We start from the raw sequence: 16541 nt of genomic DNA on the forward strand, positions 1-16541 counted from the left end.
AGCCAATGTTAGCAGTGGCGAATCTGTACCGGTCTGCATCAACTCAATTTTTGCCTCCTCGAAAGAAAGAATTTGTCTGAGGGGCAAAAGACAGAGTGAGAGACCAAGACAAGTTTTTGAGCAGGAGTGAGAGTTTGTTAAAAAGTTTCAGAACAGGAACAAAGGAAAGCAAAATACACTTGGAAGAGGGCCAAGCAGGCGCCTTAAGAGATCCAGGTGCACTCTTTGGCCTTTGACTTGGGGTTTTATACATTGATGTGGTTCCAGGGTTTGTGTCTCTTCTCCCCTGATTCTGCCCTTGGGGTGGGCTGTCTGCATGCGCAGTGCCCTGCTGGCACTTGGGAGGGGCTGCATGTGCACTGTGTTTACTGAAATGGTGTGCATGTTCACTTGAGGCATTTTCCCCTTATCTTGCAGTGCTCCTAGAGGTCCTAGAGGAAGGTCATATACCAGTTAAACTCTGCCATTTTGCCTCTTAGTGCACGTGCTTGAGCCCAATCACCGAACTCCTGAGATCTTAACAGGAAGCTGCTGATCACTGACTTTCTGTCTCTTAGGAGACGGCCATTCCCTAGCACCAGCTGTGACCAATTATTATTTTAAAGAGACAGTTTAACAACTGCCAGACCATCACTTGATGGTCACCTGACATTCCTGGAGTGGGGGGACACTCTCCTTCCCTAGTTATATCTGCCTAACTACGTACTCTAACATCAGCATTTATGGAGGATTAGGTTTGTGCTGGCTATTGGACTAAACAATTTTACATGTGTTGTAAATTCCATGAACAAGGTAGGAGTATCATCCCCATTTTACAGGTGAGGAAACCGAGACACAGATTAAGGAGCTTGTCCTCAGATTACAGAGGCTCTGCTGGGTTGGGACCCAGGCAGTCAGGTTCCATAGCCTGCACTCAAAACCTAACATACCTGAAACTACTCTCTGAGTCTATAGAATGTGTTCAGTAATGAGAATGTTTTATCTTTTGAGGACGAGTTAGATTTGTTGAGAAAGCAAAAAATCACTCAGCAATTGTTTTATTGGAACTTGGTAATGTTAGCAAGCTGTATTGTTTTTTAGTCACTGTTTGATTTTGATCCCGAAATCATACAGATTTGCTTGTTTTTCTCGTGAATGGACATTGAAGACATTTTATAGAGGGGACTTCTGAAAATGTTCAGAGCAATAGCTGCAACACTGGAACAAGGCTTTCCAGTTAGTCATGAGTAACCACTACTTTGGCGATAGAGTAAGGAAAGATATAGAGAACGGAAACTCATACTTAAAAGGAAGCCACAGTTAACTATCAATTATCGGGAGGCTGTGGAGGGGCAGAGACCTAAGCCATCCTCACTTTTTGAGGGCTCCTAGCTGATGCATACCAATTAGTGGCCTAGCAGGTGGTAGGATGCGGGTAGCCAAGCCTTGGGGCTATGCCTCTGGGGTGAGAGCTGGAGGGAGGCAATTGGAGGGGTGTTGTTTTCTGTTTTCCTGCAGGAGTGAAGAAGAGTTTTGGCATCTCTCCACCAGCCACAGGAAGTAGTGGGCAAATCGGGGAGCCTAATTATGGAATTGTGCTGGGGGGTGAGCTCATCTTCCCATGTTTTGACAGGAAGGAGGCGTGTTTACATGTCTAAGTTTTAGGGCAGCACAGTTTCCCATGCTTTGTCCACAAAACTTCATTGCCAGGATTAGAGAATTCATCCTGGGTCTACAGTAGAATAGCAGAATAGTAGAGCAGCCCTATCTCTTTCTTGGAAGCAGTTGGCAATGAGCAATCTATTTGCAAGCAAAAGACATACTGTGAGATGAGGTGTTATACAACGTTAATCTACAAAATCTGCAGCTCAGGTGACCTGCTCAGCCCTGGCTCCTGGAGGAAGGCTGGCCGTGTGCAGTGAAAGAGCAGCAGGTGAGGTGGGGGCGGGGGGCATAGGCATGGTTGTGTGTAAACTCGGGATGATGGTGCCTGTACTCCTTGATACGGTGGTGGGAGAGTTAACACAAATATGTGCTTTGCCCAGTGCTGTCATTATCATCAATCCATGCCCTGGAGCATTCACGGATATTACTCTGTTAAAGAAGATAATTGTTAAATGCATATGGGCATGAATTGGAGAAAATATTTTGTGCACTCGCATAAACATGCTAGAGGATTTCACAACAGCCAGATTAGCAACCACTGGTACCATGAGTGGCAAGTAGCTACTTGGGAAGATTTATCTGATGGTAAGTGACGTGTTATAAATGGGATTCACTGACAAGGGTGGTGACCTCCTGAAAAAAGTATGTTTGGAATACAGCCAGTGATTCAGCAGTGTCCAAGAGATTCATGCTGAGTGTTCAATAGCAAAGGGTGGCCTGGAGAGAAGAGGTCTGGGAAGGCTGGGAGAGTGGGCTTGGAAATGGGAGAAACTGTAATGAATAGAGGCAGAGGCACTGGAGCATGAGGAAGAAGTTACTTTGCAATGCTCCCAATATCTGGGGAAGGATTGGTTGCTCAAATATTCACTGTGACCAGATTGCAAATTTCTTGTGGGTTTGAACTTTCCTAAATTGAATCTGAGGATCTTTCTAGGTTCTGAAGAAATTGGCAAAATTTTATCCTTAAGGCCAAGTGGAGCTACTGATGAATTTCAAATGATTAAGTGAAAATCAGGGTAGTGTTTCTGCAGGAGCATTCTGGGCACAGTGTGGGGAGCTCACTGGGGGAGAGCAGGCTGCACAAGGAGATTGGTGCAGGGCTTTTGCTGGTCAGGAAGGAGTGGAGGGGGCCTGACTGAAGCAGGGGCAGAGAGAAGGGAAAGTACAGGGAGATGATGAGAATGCAGGAGGCTGTGGTTTGTAGGACAGTAACTAGATTGCATGGTGACAAAGACAAAGAGGCTTGAGGTGATTCTCCGGCAATCAGTAACCCAGACCAGTCAGTAAGCTCTGGGATGTATCTGTGGGTCAGGCAGGTGGAAATTCCCATAGTCAGTTGGATAGGCACTTCTGGAACTCCAGTACCTGTAGGTGATGGTTGAAGCTCTGGTTTAGAGGCCCTAACCCAGGAAAAATAAACTGCGTGAGCAGAGAAGTGGTAAGGAAAACCTGCAAGAGAATGTACAGAACTTTCGTCTCATGAAATGAAGAAACTGAGACCATCACCCACATTTCAAGTCAATGAACCTTGACATCATTTATCATCAAGTGTGACTGTTTCTCAGGCTAGAGTGAACTTAGGTGGTATGAGGGCTCTGGAAGAAACAAGCTGTTTACTTTGGGAATGGAGGTGAACATACCTCAGACAGAAATGTTCAAGTTTCTAGTTGAATGTTTTACTTGCTTTGGGAATTTTCTTTTAGTGCCAAGCTTCCCTTTGACCTGTCCAAACCCCACATCTCCTGTAATATGCACCTTCTCATCTGTGTTTTGAATGTTCACAGCACTTTCTAAGGCTCGATTTTTGCTGGCAGTCCACACAGGCATTGGTGTGCATCATCCAGCTAGAGAATAAGCATCTCTCTATATATAGCCCTCTGCAACTCCCAGGATCCCTTTGGAGATGGAGCAGAGGCTATCTAAGGAGTACTAAGCTGGATTGATCAAATCCAGCCATGGAAAGAGAAATGAGATTATTTTTGCTTGATAAGAGCCTGTGGAGGCAGCCTGGTGGTAACTCTTCATTGATGAAGGTTGAACAAATAGGGAAATGAAACCCTGAACATGTAGGTTGAAGAGGCCAAATTTGACAGCCAGAAAGTCCATCTGGGCAGAGGTGATGCTGGTGTGAATCATTTTGCAAGGGAGTCTTCTGGGACTAGGCTTTGGAAATTGAAGAAGGCCCAGTTAGACCTGGAGAAGGTCATGCTTGTGCCCAGCTTGTACCTAATGGGCTGATGGTGATGACAGAAGCATCATATTCATGTTGAAAAAATATTTATTGTTTCTAAATGAGGTAATTTTTATGTTTCAGCGACTAATTGGAATTAACACAGGCTGTAATCATGATCCAAATATGTCTCGTGGTACCCTATATCATGGTTTCATCAATTTCCTAGTGGGAATGGGGCTTTGGTGAGATGGGCAGGGAGAGTGGCAGGACAAGGGATGAGAAGTAGTGGACATCCTGTGCACATGAATATCATCAGATGAGCTGATGGTGTTCAGGAAGTAATCTAAAGATGGAAGGATTAATAGCTTCTTCCAGTCCTTAAAAAGAAGAGGCATTTTTTTTCCAGCCACAAAGAATTTATCATAGACAGAGGTAGCACAGTAGAGTGGTTAGAAGCATGAACACTAGAGCTGGACTTCATAGGTTCAATTCTGGCTTACTAGCTGTGATCCTGGGCAAATTTCTGAACCTCCCTGTGCCTCAGCTCCTCATCTGTGGATGGGGATATTCATAGTCCCTACCACAGAGGTTCCTGTGAGTACTGAAGGAGGGAACCATATGAACTGCTTAGCATAAGTACACCTGGCACAGAGGTTGTTAAGTAAATAGAATAAGTGAGTGACTACAGCCTATCCCAAGGAAAGCCTGCCTTCCCCAGAGAGATCCTTGGGAGGCAGAGAAAGACAAAGGATAGGGAAGCCAGTTCCTGGCCCTCAGAAAGTGCCCTGCAGAGGCTGGGCATGGTGGGTCACGCCTGTAATCTCAGCACTTTGGGAGGTCAAGGCAGGTGAACCACTTGAGCCTAGGAGTTCAAGACCAGCATGGGCAACATGGCAAAACATCATCTCTCTACAAAACAAAAACAAAAACAAAAATTAGCCAGGCATGATGGTGCACACCTGTAGTCCCAGATGCTTGGGAGGCTGAGGTGGGAGGATTGCTTGATCCTGGGAGGCAGAGGTCATAGTGAGCCAAGATTGCACCACTGCACTCCAGCCTGGGTGACAGAGTGAGTGTCTCAAGAAACAAAAAAGCAAAACAAAAAGCAAACAAAAAATGAAAGTGCCCTGCAGAACTCAAGAAAGCCTGGGCACATTTGGGATGATTCTCTGTAGCCGAAATGCCTTTGATTGTCCCGAGAGAGCATAGCTCTCTCTTCCCGAAGACATGATAGCTCAGTGAGGAATCCAGAGACTATTATATCACACTTCACAAGTACTCAATTACAGTATCCACATGGCCCCAGAGAAATAATTTCATTCCTGAGGTTTTTTTTTTTTTTTTTTTTTTTTCACAGCCATGTGGTTCTGGTTTTATAAACATGAGATTAAAAACTGACTAGAGATGAGCCCTCATAAGGAAGTGGCCGGTCAGGGCTTGTGGGGTGCAGGTATTTGTCTCCCAGGGATCCTTGGATGGAGCAGGGATGGTGGGGTCAGGCATGTCATGACTGCATGCATGTATGCAGGCCTTCCGGTATGGAATACATACTGAATTACCAGACTTCAGAAGCTATTTTTTCTTTTTCTATATATTTTTGCATCCATAACAAGCTTTGCAGAACTGCCTTCCAAATGGAGGGTCAAATAATTTTGATCAGGAAATCAGGAAAAAACAACGATGGAGTACCTTGAACTGTACCTTTGTTTTTGTTTGCATTTATGGACTTGGGTCCACATCCATGGTAGCTCATGTCTATAAGTAAACGAACAGGCCACCAGCTCTCCAGAAGAGAAGCCCCCAGTACTAGGTGTGTTATTTCAGACTAGCCTTACATTAAAAGACTCCTTCGTCAGTAGTGACATCTTATGACCTTTGATATTATAGTTAGTGATTTTGTTGAGACAGGAATACTGTCTTCTGGGACTAAAGGAACAAAATCATATTCATTTATTCATCTAACTCCTATTTCTTTTTTGTTTTTGTTTGTTTTGGGTTTTTTTTTTTTTTTTTTTTTTTTTTTTTTTTTTGAGACAGAGTCTTGCCCTGTAACCCAGGCTGGAGTGCAGAGGCACAATCTCAGCTCACTGCAACCTCTGCCTCCTGGGTTCAAGTGAGCACATCCAGCTAATTTTTTGTATTTTTAGTAGAGATGGGATTTTACCACGTTGGCGAGGCTGGTCTTGAACTCTTGACCTCATGTGACCCTCCTGCCTCAGCCTCCCAAAGTGCTGGAATTACAGGTGTGAGCCACCACACCAGACCCCAACTTCTGTTTCCTTGTACCTCCCATGTTCTTGGATCTGAGGATACAGTGGTGAACATGAACCTTACAAAACATACAGTTTCATAAGACAGAGTGCAAATATTATAGCAAGTAAATACGAGTAGCTTTGGAAGAGGGCTTTTGAAGCAAGCCAACAGGGCCATGTGGCAGAGGGTTACAGGGATATAAGAATATATCCTCGAGGAGGCCCTCCAGAAGTGCACAAGGACGTGGACAGGAAGAGGCATTACTGCATCCCTGTGGTACAGCATGGCGAACAATTGGGGACTAGCCAGGTCAGTAAAACGTCTACTACTTTTGGATGATTTATGTGGTAGATACCACCAGCAGGTAGAAGAAATGCACAATACCAATACCAGAAGTGCTAACATAGTTGTCAAATCATTTGCTGTGTAAAAAGATTGTAGAATAATATGGTTTTTTTTAAATCTAAAAGTTTACCCACCAAATGTATAACAGTGGTTATTTCTGGTCAAAGGGGATTTAACTGTTATCAGTAGTAGTATAAGCATACTTCCTTTCTCAAAGGGAGTATGAATTCCTGTAAGTAAATATTCATTAAAAATAACAAAAACTCTTTAGAAAACAGAAAAGGGTGATGGGGCTGATCCAGAAAACCTCCTCATGCATTTAGGTTGAGTCCCAAGGATAAGAAGAGTCAGAGAAGAGCTCCCCAGGCCAAGGGCATGCCATGTGCAGTGGCAAAGGGAGAAAAGGGCTTGGTATAGCTGGGTATCTTAATAGGCATCTCAGGAGGTGAGGCTGTAGTGTGTGGCCGGAGACAGGTGGCACAGGGTGGAGATGAGGTTGCACGGTGAGCAGCAGACCAGGTCCTGCAGGGCCTGGGAAACCACAGCACAGAGTCCAGTTATTAGTCAGCATGTGAGGCTCAGTTGTGCCCATCTGAAAAGCTGCCTGTCTGCCTGCCGGCCGGCCTGGTGGGGATAGGATTGGAGGCGAGGAAGGGTGGCAGCAGGGACATGGGTCGTGGCTATTCATGCCAAGCTACTGTAAGAAACATTGATAACTTAGACCAGGGTAGTCTCAACCCTACCAGGCATCTAAAATAACCCATGTTCAGGTTCTACCCCAGAACAGTTGAATGCAGTTTCTGAAAGGAGGGCCTGACCATTCACATTTTAAAAGAATATGCCTTAAGGATGCAAATCTCTAGGCTGGAGGTTGCCCGTGGTGTGGAGAGGCATGAAGCGTTGAGGCATGCATTAGAGAGAGTGTCAGTCGCCCCCATTGCTGGACCTCCCAAGGTCACCCTCAACAGCCTTGAGCTTGTCCTGGTTTAGGAGGGTGGTCTCTTTCCATATGTGAAAAACACACATGAGATTAGTCATTGTACAACTTCTGGAAGTGACAAAACATGTCTCAAGTCCACACAATTGGATTGTTTAGTCATAACAGCCAGAACTGGAGTCTTCCATTCCAGTGTATTTCCCTTCATTTTAAGAGTGAAATAAGACCTGGATCCACCAAGGTCTCAGGACAGATCCAAACCAGACCCTGAGCAGGGCTGTTGTTTTGCCTCTGAAGGCTGCCTTCCTGAAATCTCAGGAGGGGACTATGCTTAGTTCCTGCTCTTTCCAAAGTTCTTAGAAAAATGCAGCCTACCTTCATCCTAGTTTCTCTGTCAACTTCTGCTCTGTCAACTTCTGAGGGACATTTAAAGCAACGAATATCTGTGGCTTAGAATAAAGTTTTTTTTTTTTAAAACACAAAATCAAGGTATACACAAAAACTCCTGAGAAGCCTCATAGTCTGTAGTTATCACTAGATCCATTTGTTTTACACCTGAACAAATCTGTAACCCCAGTTACTAATTGGGTTTTTTTTTCTGTTGATGTTTATACTCTGCAGACTTGAATTCCATTATGTTAAACTACTCCATGTTTCAGCAGAAATAATGTACTTGACCCTTTAATAGTTATTTGATTCTAAAACAAAATAGCAAAATAATGGCTTATGTATTAAGGTACTAGCCCATAGTCCAGCTTCTTGGGTATATTTGGGATCCATGAGCTATACTTGATACTCCTCTTAAACTTTGCTTGCTACAGGGACAATAAATACTTTCCTGTCTAACTTTGGGTTCTCACCATGGAAACATTGGAGCAACAGCTGGGCTCTGTTAGATGTCTTTTCATTCTCTTGGCTGGTAAAAATCTTTTGCAGAAACTTTTTAAAAAACTTGATGGCTAACAAAACCTTTTAAGTGAAATCACTGATTCAAGCTGGCCAGGTATTTGTCTTAACTGATTACGATTGCTAATTAGAAGTTTTCAAATGTTACCTTGGGCCCTTGGTGACCTAGAAACAGCCTTAAAGTTAACAAAGTGTGAGTCACTGTGAGGCCAAGATCAAACTGCAATTTGAGGATTCAGTAACACAGAAGGCTGCAGACCAAGACCAGAGGGCCACGTTCTTTACCAAAAATGTAGCAAAATATTTCTATAAATAGCTTATATGTCCTATGTATTTTATGGAACTAAATGGGACAGTTTAAATGTCTGCATTTTATCTAAACCTTAAGACAGCTTTTTGACTAGTTGCCACAAATGGGTCATAAGACACTGCTCCTCCAGGCTTTCAGGACAACTAGGCAAGTCTAGGGTGACTAGACTCTGGGCTGATCTTCTGGGAGCCGTACGCAGCCTTGTCCAATACAAGGTGTTATTTTTCTCTGTACTGTGTGAAAGAAGGATTGACAGGCACGGTTCAGGAGACTATTGCTTAGAAGGAACCGTGCAATGATGAAAACAGTTTAGATTCTGCTTTAGTTTCATGGGGTAGCCTGGCATGGCATAAAGGAGTCTGGCCTGGACGTTAGGAGATCAGAGTTCTTACTGGCAACTTGTTTGATCTCGCCTTCTCTAGACCCCATCCTTCATCTCTGCAACATGGGGAGATCTCTGAGGTCATCTCCAAGTAATTGTCAGTCTTTCCCTTGGATCATCCATAGCAAGAGCCTCTGTGCTGAATGCTGTGCAAGTCCTCAGGGCCATGGAACTGCAGCAGGCAGCAAATACTTATTGGATGTCCCTCGGAGCCAGGGCTCTGGGCAGGGTCTCCTGGAGAAACAGAGCAGGAAAAGTAACTCTACTCAGGAAGAATGGCTCTTGTAAGGACTCCAAGAATGAAATGCCCTTGGTGTTCAGTGGAAGCTTGACATATCAGTAGACTGTGTAAGACTGGGGTGGGAGGTTCACAAAGGGAGAATGGAAGATGAAGTTGGAGAGCTGATAAGGGATTAGAGATTAGCGAGGCAAATTAGACTTGATCCTAGGTCAGTAGACATGTTTCACAAGGGAATGTCATGTGCAGAATTCCATCTTGTCCCTTACTCAGGTCCTCTTTGGCTTTAAACAGCCAAGTTTTGCTTCAACAGCATGGTAGAATCTTTTCGAGTAACTTGGGCCCTATGGGTTGAATACTTCCTGCTACAGTGAGTTGTTTAGTGTCTCTTCCCTCACTGGTCTGTAATCCAAGGGTGGGGACTTCGTTTAGCTACTGCACGCCAGCATCTTTGCACATAAGTGCTCAATAAAGTTTGTTAAGCCGGGCGCAGTGGCTTATGTCTGTAATCCCAGCACTTTGGGAGACTGAGGCGGGTGGATCACTTGAGGTCAGGAGTTTGAGACCAGCCTGGCCAACATGGTGAAACCCTGTCTCTACTAAAATTACAAAAATTACCCGAGTGTGGTGGTGCATGCCTGTTATCCCAGCTACTGAGGCTGAGGCAAGAGAATCGCTTCAACCCGGGGGGCGCGGGGGGGTGGAGGTTGCTGGGAACCAAGATCGCACCACTGCACTCCAGCCTGAGTAACATAGCAAAACTCAGTCTCAAAAAAAAAAAAAAAAAGTTAAATAGAAGGAGATAAAGCCCTTGGCCCATAATTACACTGCCTTTTTAGTAAACTAATGCAGGAACAGAAAACCAAATACTGCATCTTCTCACTTATAAATGGGAGCTGAATGATGAGAACACATGGACACAGAGAGGGGGACAACAGATACTAGGACCTACCTGAGGGCAAAGGATGGGAGGAGCGAGAGGAAGAGAAAAAAATAACTATTGGATACTAGGCTTAGTACCTGGGTGAAGAAATCTGTATAACCCTTGGGATGTAGTTTACCTATGTAACACTCATACATATGTGTCCCTGAAGCTAAAATAAAAGTTTAAAAAAACTGTTTCATTACATATTTTAAAAATCCTAATTGTACAGAGTTGGGTTAATTATATCCTTGGTTCATGACACATTGTCATCACTGGTCTGTGCACGACTATCTTCTGGTTTATTTTATATAATATTTATGAATATAATAGAACATCAAGGAGACTATGACTTGACTTAAAAAGCAAGGTGTTACTTCTAAGTTCCATCTCTGTGCTTCCCACTCTCCCATCCCTAGGCCTGGGTAACCAGCACTTAAATATGTGTTTATCACTGTCTTATGGGGTTTTATTGTGGGTATTTTTTTTTTCAGTATTTTTTTTACTTTTTTTCCTCTACTTCAATGGTTGTATTTTTTAAGTATTACTACACACATATGACACATTATATAATTCTGATTTTCTGCACTTCGTTGTAAATGTATGTTCTTTCTTGGACTTGTTTTGGTCACTAAGCATTATGTTTCTGGTGGTCGTCCATACTGTCATGTGAAGCTGGCAATATGGATTTTCACTGCCTGGAATTTACCACAGTCTTTATATATTTTTTCTCTTTGGTGGGCATTTGGGTCATTTCCCCAGCTTTTGACAATTACAGATAGTGCTGCTGAGAACATTCTTGGACTCTCATCCTAGTACACTGGTGCTTCAGTATCCCTAGGGAAGATTTCTCAACCTCAGCACTGTTGACGTTTTGAACAGAATAATTCTTTGTCATGGGGGCTATTCTGTGCATTGTGGGATGTTTTATAGCATACTTGTGTCAGCCCACTAGATGGCAATAGTACTCCCTGCCCTCCACTCCTGTTGTGGCAACTAAAAATGTCTCCAGATATTGACAAATGTCCCCTGGGGGTGGGAGCAGAATAACCCTGGTTCAGAATCACTGCCCTAGGGTATAGCAATGCCACTTTTAGGTCATGATATTTTTAATTTTACAAGATAGTGTTAATTATTTTGCCACGTTATACCTAGATATCCTCGTATCAACAATATATGAGTTAGTTGACTTGCATTCTTTTCATCTCTTGCTATCATTAGACTTCTAATTTTACCAAGTAGATAGAAAATGGTATCTCATTGTGGCCTTAATTTATAGTGCCCTGATTGATAATCAGGATAAAATACCTCTTCATACAAGTTTGTTGGCTGTGTTCATGTATTTCATTCATTTTATAGTTGTGCTTTTGAAGTTTAAAGTATATTTTCATATATTCTTGATTTGAGTTTGTCTATTAGATATATTGCAATGTCTACTCCCAGTGTATTGCTCAACTTTTCCTCATTCTGATTGCTTTGGTCTTAGAACATACTTTAACATTATTTTGAATGTTTGTATTGTGTTTCTGAAAGAGCTCAGCAACATTCATTTTCCTTTTGGTATTTCGAAGCCTGAGAAACATGACCCATTAGCCTGAGACTCAAATCCGAGACATTAAATTGTCTTTATTGGAAACTATGCCCCGAAGAACTGGTCAGGCTGCAGGCCTCTGGGTTGCTTTTCTAACTTGAAAAGGTGACCTCAAGTCTGGGACTGTTTGCAGTGAAAAGGAAAATACCTAATGGATTTGGAACAGGCCTGTGCCCTGGAGTAACTCCTTATCAATCACAAGCAAAAGACCTGTGGAGGTATTGGAAAGTCAAAGGCCACACGCCCAGAATTCCTTAGCACAATATGAACACAATTAAGTTATCCTTTATAAGAAAATCTAGCTTGAGAAAAAGCAAAGTTGTCAGAATTAATTATTCAGTCTTAAATATTATTGGCATAAAAATCATTTCATTTGACTGATTCTATCATAGACTGGAACTAAATAAAATCAAGCCTCAAAAGTCCCCTGCCCTAAGAGAGGGTATTTCCTTCTCCACCCCTTTGCATTATAGGCAAGGCCAGTGCTCTGGTCACAGGGCATCCTGGATGTAGGCCCTCCAAGTGGGTCATTGTGCTGTCCACCCTTGGTCCTGCCCTGCCACTTGTGATAGCAAAGCTACAACACACACATCATATGAAAATTTATTGTGGGATGTGAGGATGTTGAACCCAAAGAGAAGACAGCTTGGGATGTAGGTTCAGATAGCTGTCTTTAAATATCTGTGAGACAGCCATTTGAAAAAGAGATGGATCAAAAAGACAAAGTGCTTTTACATATTAATGCATTCGTCCTAGGAGATAGGTACTGTTGCTCCCCATGTAGGGATGAGTAAAGTGGGGTCCAAGGTCACAGGGCTCAAAAGTGCTTTAGCTGAAGACCAGACCCAGGCAATCTGGCTCCAGAACGTCCCCAACTCTACCTGGGAGAGTAAATGGAATCAAGAAATTTTGGAGGGAGGGGCTCAGTGTTTTGTTTTAAAGAGGAGAGGCCCATGGGTTGGCAAGGTGGAGGGTGTTCTGTGTGGACCAGAAGTAATAACACCTGCAAACTCCTGATCAAGCTGAGGGAAGGTGGCCTCATGATGGAGGTTGTAGGTATAGTTTGGTGGCTGTGGGAGCAAATGGAGAAAAAGAAGACTGAGGCTGGTGGGGGGTGGTGTATGAGGGTGTACTATGCCAAGCGCAGAAGGATAGCTAGTCTGGGCATGGTGGCTCATGCCTGTAATCCCAGGGCTTTGGGAGGCTGAAGTGGGTGGATCACTTGAGGTGAGGAATTCGAGACCAGCCTGGCAAACATGGTAAAAACTCATCTCTACTAAAAATACAAAAATTATCCAGCCACGGTGGCATATGCCTGTAGTCCCGTCTACTCATGAGGCACGAGCATCGCTTGAACTCAGGAGGCAGAGGCTGCAGTGAGCCGAGATGGCAAGATCGCACCACTGTGTCTTAGCCTGGGTGACAGAGTGAGACTTGGTCTCAAAAAAAAAAAAAAAAAAGAAGGAAAGATGGCTTAGATGTGCTTGTTTGTGGCTTCTGCCGTGACAGGAGGGATACTATCTCACTGTTCTCTTTGTTTCTGTTAGAGCCACCCCGAGTCCAGATCCATTTCTCCCTTCTTAGTTACATAACTCTCAATCCCTCTACCTACCTCTTTGTAAGGCCTGCATAACCTTGATTTCAAAATCTGACAAGCACATTATAGAAAGGGGAATTACAGATCAATCTCTTTCCAAAATAGGTTAAAAAAAAAAAAGAATTCTTAAATTATTAAGAAATAGAATCTAGCTGTATATAAAAAGATAATACATTACAACAAAATGTATTATCTTTATTTTTATTTATGGTATGCAAGGTTGGTTTAACACTTTTTTAAAAAAACAGTCTTTTTAACTCTTTAATGGAAAAAAGGAAAAATCATATGATTATCTTAAAAAAATGCAGGAAAGACGTTTGGCAGAACTTTAATACTTGTTTATAACAAAGATTTTTAGCAAACTAGGAGTAGAAGGAAATTTTTTAATGAAGACTATCTACCAAAAAAATGTATGACAAACCTTATACTTTTCCCTGAGATTTGGAACAAGAAAAGGAAGCATCACTGTCTCCATTTCATCATAATGTTGGAGATCCTAGCAAGTGGACTAGGGCAAGGAAAAGGAAGTACAGACGAATTGGAATGAAGTAAAGCCATCATTATTTAGTGATGAAATGATTGTCTACAGAGGAAATCTAAAAGAAACTCTAGAAACAGTATAATTAATTTAGAAAAATTGCTGGATACAAGCAAAATTTATAAAAAGTTAATTTTATTTCTATATAACATCAACAAATAGAAAATAAAATTTAGAGTTCGATAATATGTACAGTATCATCCAAATTTATACCTAAAAATAAATTTAAAGATACCTAAGACCTCTGTAAAAATGTAAACACTACTAAGAAAAATTAAAATAGCAGTAAGATTAAATCTAAATAAAGGCTATATCACAACCATAGATTAAAAAACATAGCAAAGATGTCAGTTCTTCAAATTTGTATATATATTCAACATAATCCCTATCAATAGTACAGCAAAAGACAAGTTGACTTGTAGGAAAAAGTCCAGAAATCTACAAATATATATTTTAATATATATTTACCTGATTTGTGAACAAGGTACTGAAGCGGAGAGAAGGCCCTTTACTAAATGGTTCTGGGTCAATTACATATCGATGTAGGGAAAAAAATGTATCTGACCCCTATCTTACATGATAACAAAAATCAATTAGAGATGGACTCTACAAATGTAAATGTGAAAGTTAGTGAAGTAAAGCTTTTAGAAGGACACATAGAGGCTATCTTTAAGACCTGGTGTAAACAACAAAAAAAATTAAAACAACACACAAAGGCACTAGCCATCAAACAAAGATAAACAGGACCTTATTAAGAACTTCTGTTTATTAAAAGATGACATGAAGTGAATGAAAGACAATACACAGAGAAGGGAAAGATGTTTACAGCACATATAAATGACAAAGGGCAAATGATACTAAAAACACTTCCTAAGCCAGGTGTGGTGGCTCATGCCTGTAATCCCAGCACTTTGGGAGGCCAAGGTGGGTGGATCACCTGAGGTCGGGATTTTGAGACCAGCCTGGCCAACACGATGAAACCCTGTCTCTACTAAAAAAAAAAAAAAAAAAAAAAATACAAAAAATTAGCTGGGCATGATGGTGGGTGCCTGTAATCCTAGCTACTTAGGAGGCTGAGACAGGAGGATTGCTTGAACCCAGGAGGCAGAGGTTGCAGTGAGCCAAGATCGTGCCACTGCACTCCAGCCTGGACAACAAGAGCAAAACTTGGTCTCCAAAAAAACACTTCTTCAAATAAAGAAAAAAGGCAATTCATTTCTTTTAATGGGCAAAAAATTACTTGGACACTTCAAAGAAGAGCATATCCAAATGGAGATTAAAAGACTGACAGTGTGCCCAACTTCATTAGCCATCAGAGAAAGCAAACTAAAAGCACGGTGAGACATCACTACATACAGATCAATGGCTAAAATAGACAAAATTATCACATCTTGGCAAGAATCGGCAAGAATGTAAAACAACCAGAATGCTCATCTACTACTTAATGGGGATGGTAATTAGTCCCATCATTTTTTTAAATGGCAGCTTTTAATAAAGATGGACTCAAGCGTATCTTACGACCCAAAAATTTCATCCCAAGATATAGTACACAGTAATATATACATATGTTCACCAGAAGACATGTACTACACTGTTTATGACAGCACTATTCAAAATAGCCCCAAATTGAAGGGTACCCAAGTGTCATCAGAAATAGAATAGGTAAACTACTGAAATACAGCAATAAGAAAGAATGACCTTCAAGTATATGTAACTATTTCGATGAATCCCACAGGTGTAATGTCGAGCAAAAGCTAGGCAGATTATGATTCCTTTTAGATGGAGAATAAAATGAGGCAAAGCTAACTTACACTGTTTGATGTGGGGTGGGAGAGGGAACCAATTGGAAAGGAGCATTAAGGGGGTGCTGGTTAGATAGGTGTTTGTTTTGTGAAAATTCAGTGGTTTGTATACTTTTCTGTGTGTATTTTATATGTTGGTAAAAAGGAAAAAACACATATGAAGGACAGTGGGATGACAGAGTTAAAGATCCTGGTAGATGATGCCTGGATTGAGACATGGTGGATCCGTAAGGACTGAAAGCAAGAAGGTGTTAAGGACATTGAGAAAGAAGAAGCTGCACATGCATTAGGAAGTTGAAGAATTTGGGTGGGAGGAAAGGAATGAGAGATTTGGGTGAATGGGAGCTTGTGGTCAGGGGTGGGAAGATTGGATGTAAGATTTCCAAATTGGACTAGTTCTGTATGATAGTGAGGTCTGGAGCGGGAGGGGCTAAAGGTGGAAGTCACTGTGAGTTCAGCAAGGCAAGAGATTGAGAAGCCCAGCAGTGCATTGACCAGGTGTTCCATGTGGACCATGACCACATAAGTCAGATGTTGACAGGACTTAGAGGCCAGAGAAAGAGAATGTCGCAGTTATTAAAGTTTTTAGTCTGTACTTAGCTGCAAGGACAAAACCCAGTTGAAACTACCCTACGCAACAACGAGAATTTATTATCTTCCATTGGTGAAAGGCTAGGGTGGAGCTCCAGAATTGCTGCATACAGGCATTAAAATGGTCAGGGGGACTGCTTTCCTCTCCTTTTCTCCCAGTTTCAACTATGTTTTTGTTGGACTCAGGGTGTCCTTATAGTGAGTCATCCCTGATGGTACCAGGAGAAACCCCAGGTGTGAAATGAATTGGCCCCCCTTGGACTGTGCTACCCTTGAAGTGGGAGTGGAACTGCACCCCTGAAACACACTCAT

The 16541-nt window shown here is 42.2% G+C and overlaps 1 protein-coding gene across 9 annotated transcripts in view; it reads left to right on the top strand.

The window, feature by feature from the left end:
• The window catches only part of FHOD3 (formin homology 2 domain containing 3), a 498596-nt gene that overhangs the window by 346422 nt on the left and 135633 nt on the right, over positions 1-16541 (top strand). The window lies entirely within an intron of this gene.

The sequence above is a fragment of the Rhinopithecus roxellana genome, chromosome 21 (assembly GCF_007565055.1).
Source record: "Rhinopithecus roxellana isolate Shanxi Qingling chromosome 21, ASM756505v1, whole genome shotgun sequence".
Taxonomy (NCBI): domain Eukaryota; kingdom Metazoa; phylum Chordata; class Mammalia; order Primates; family Cercopithecidae; genus Rhinopithecus; species Rhinopithecus roxellana.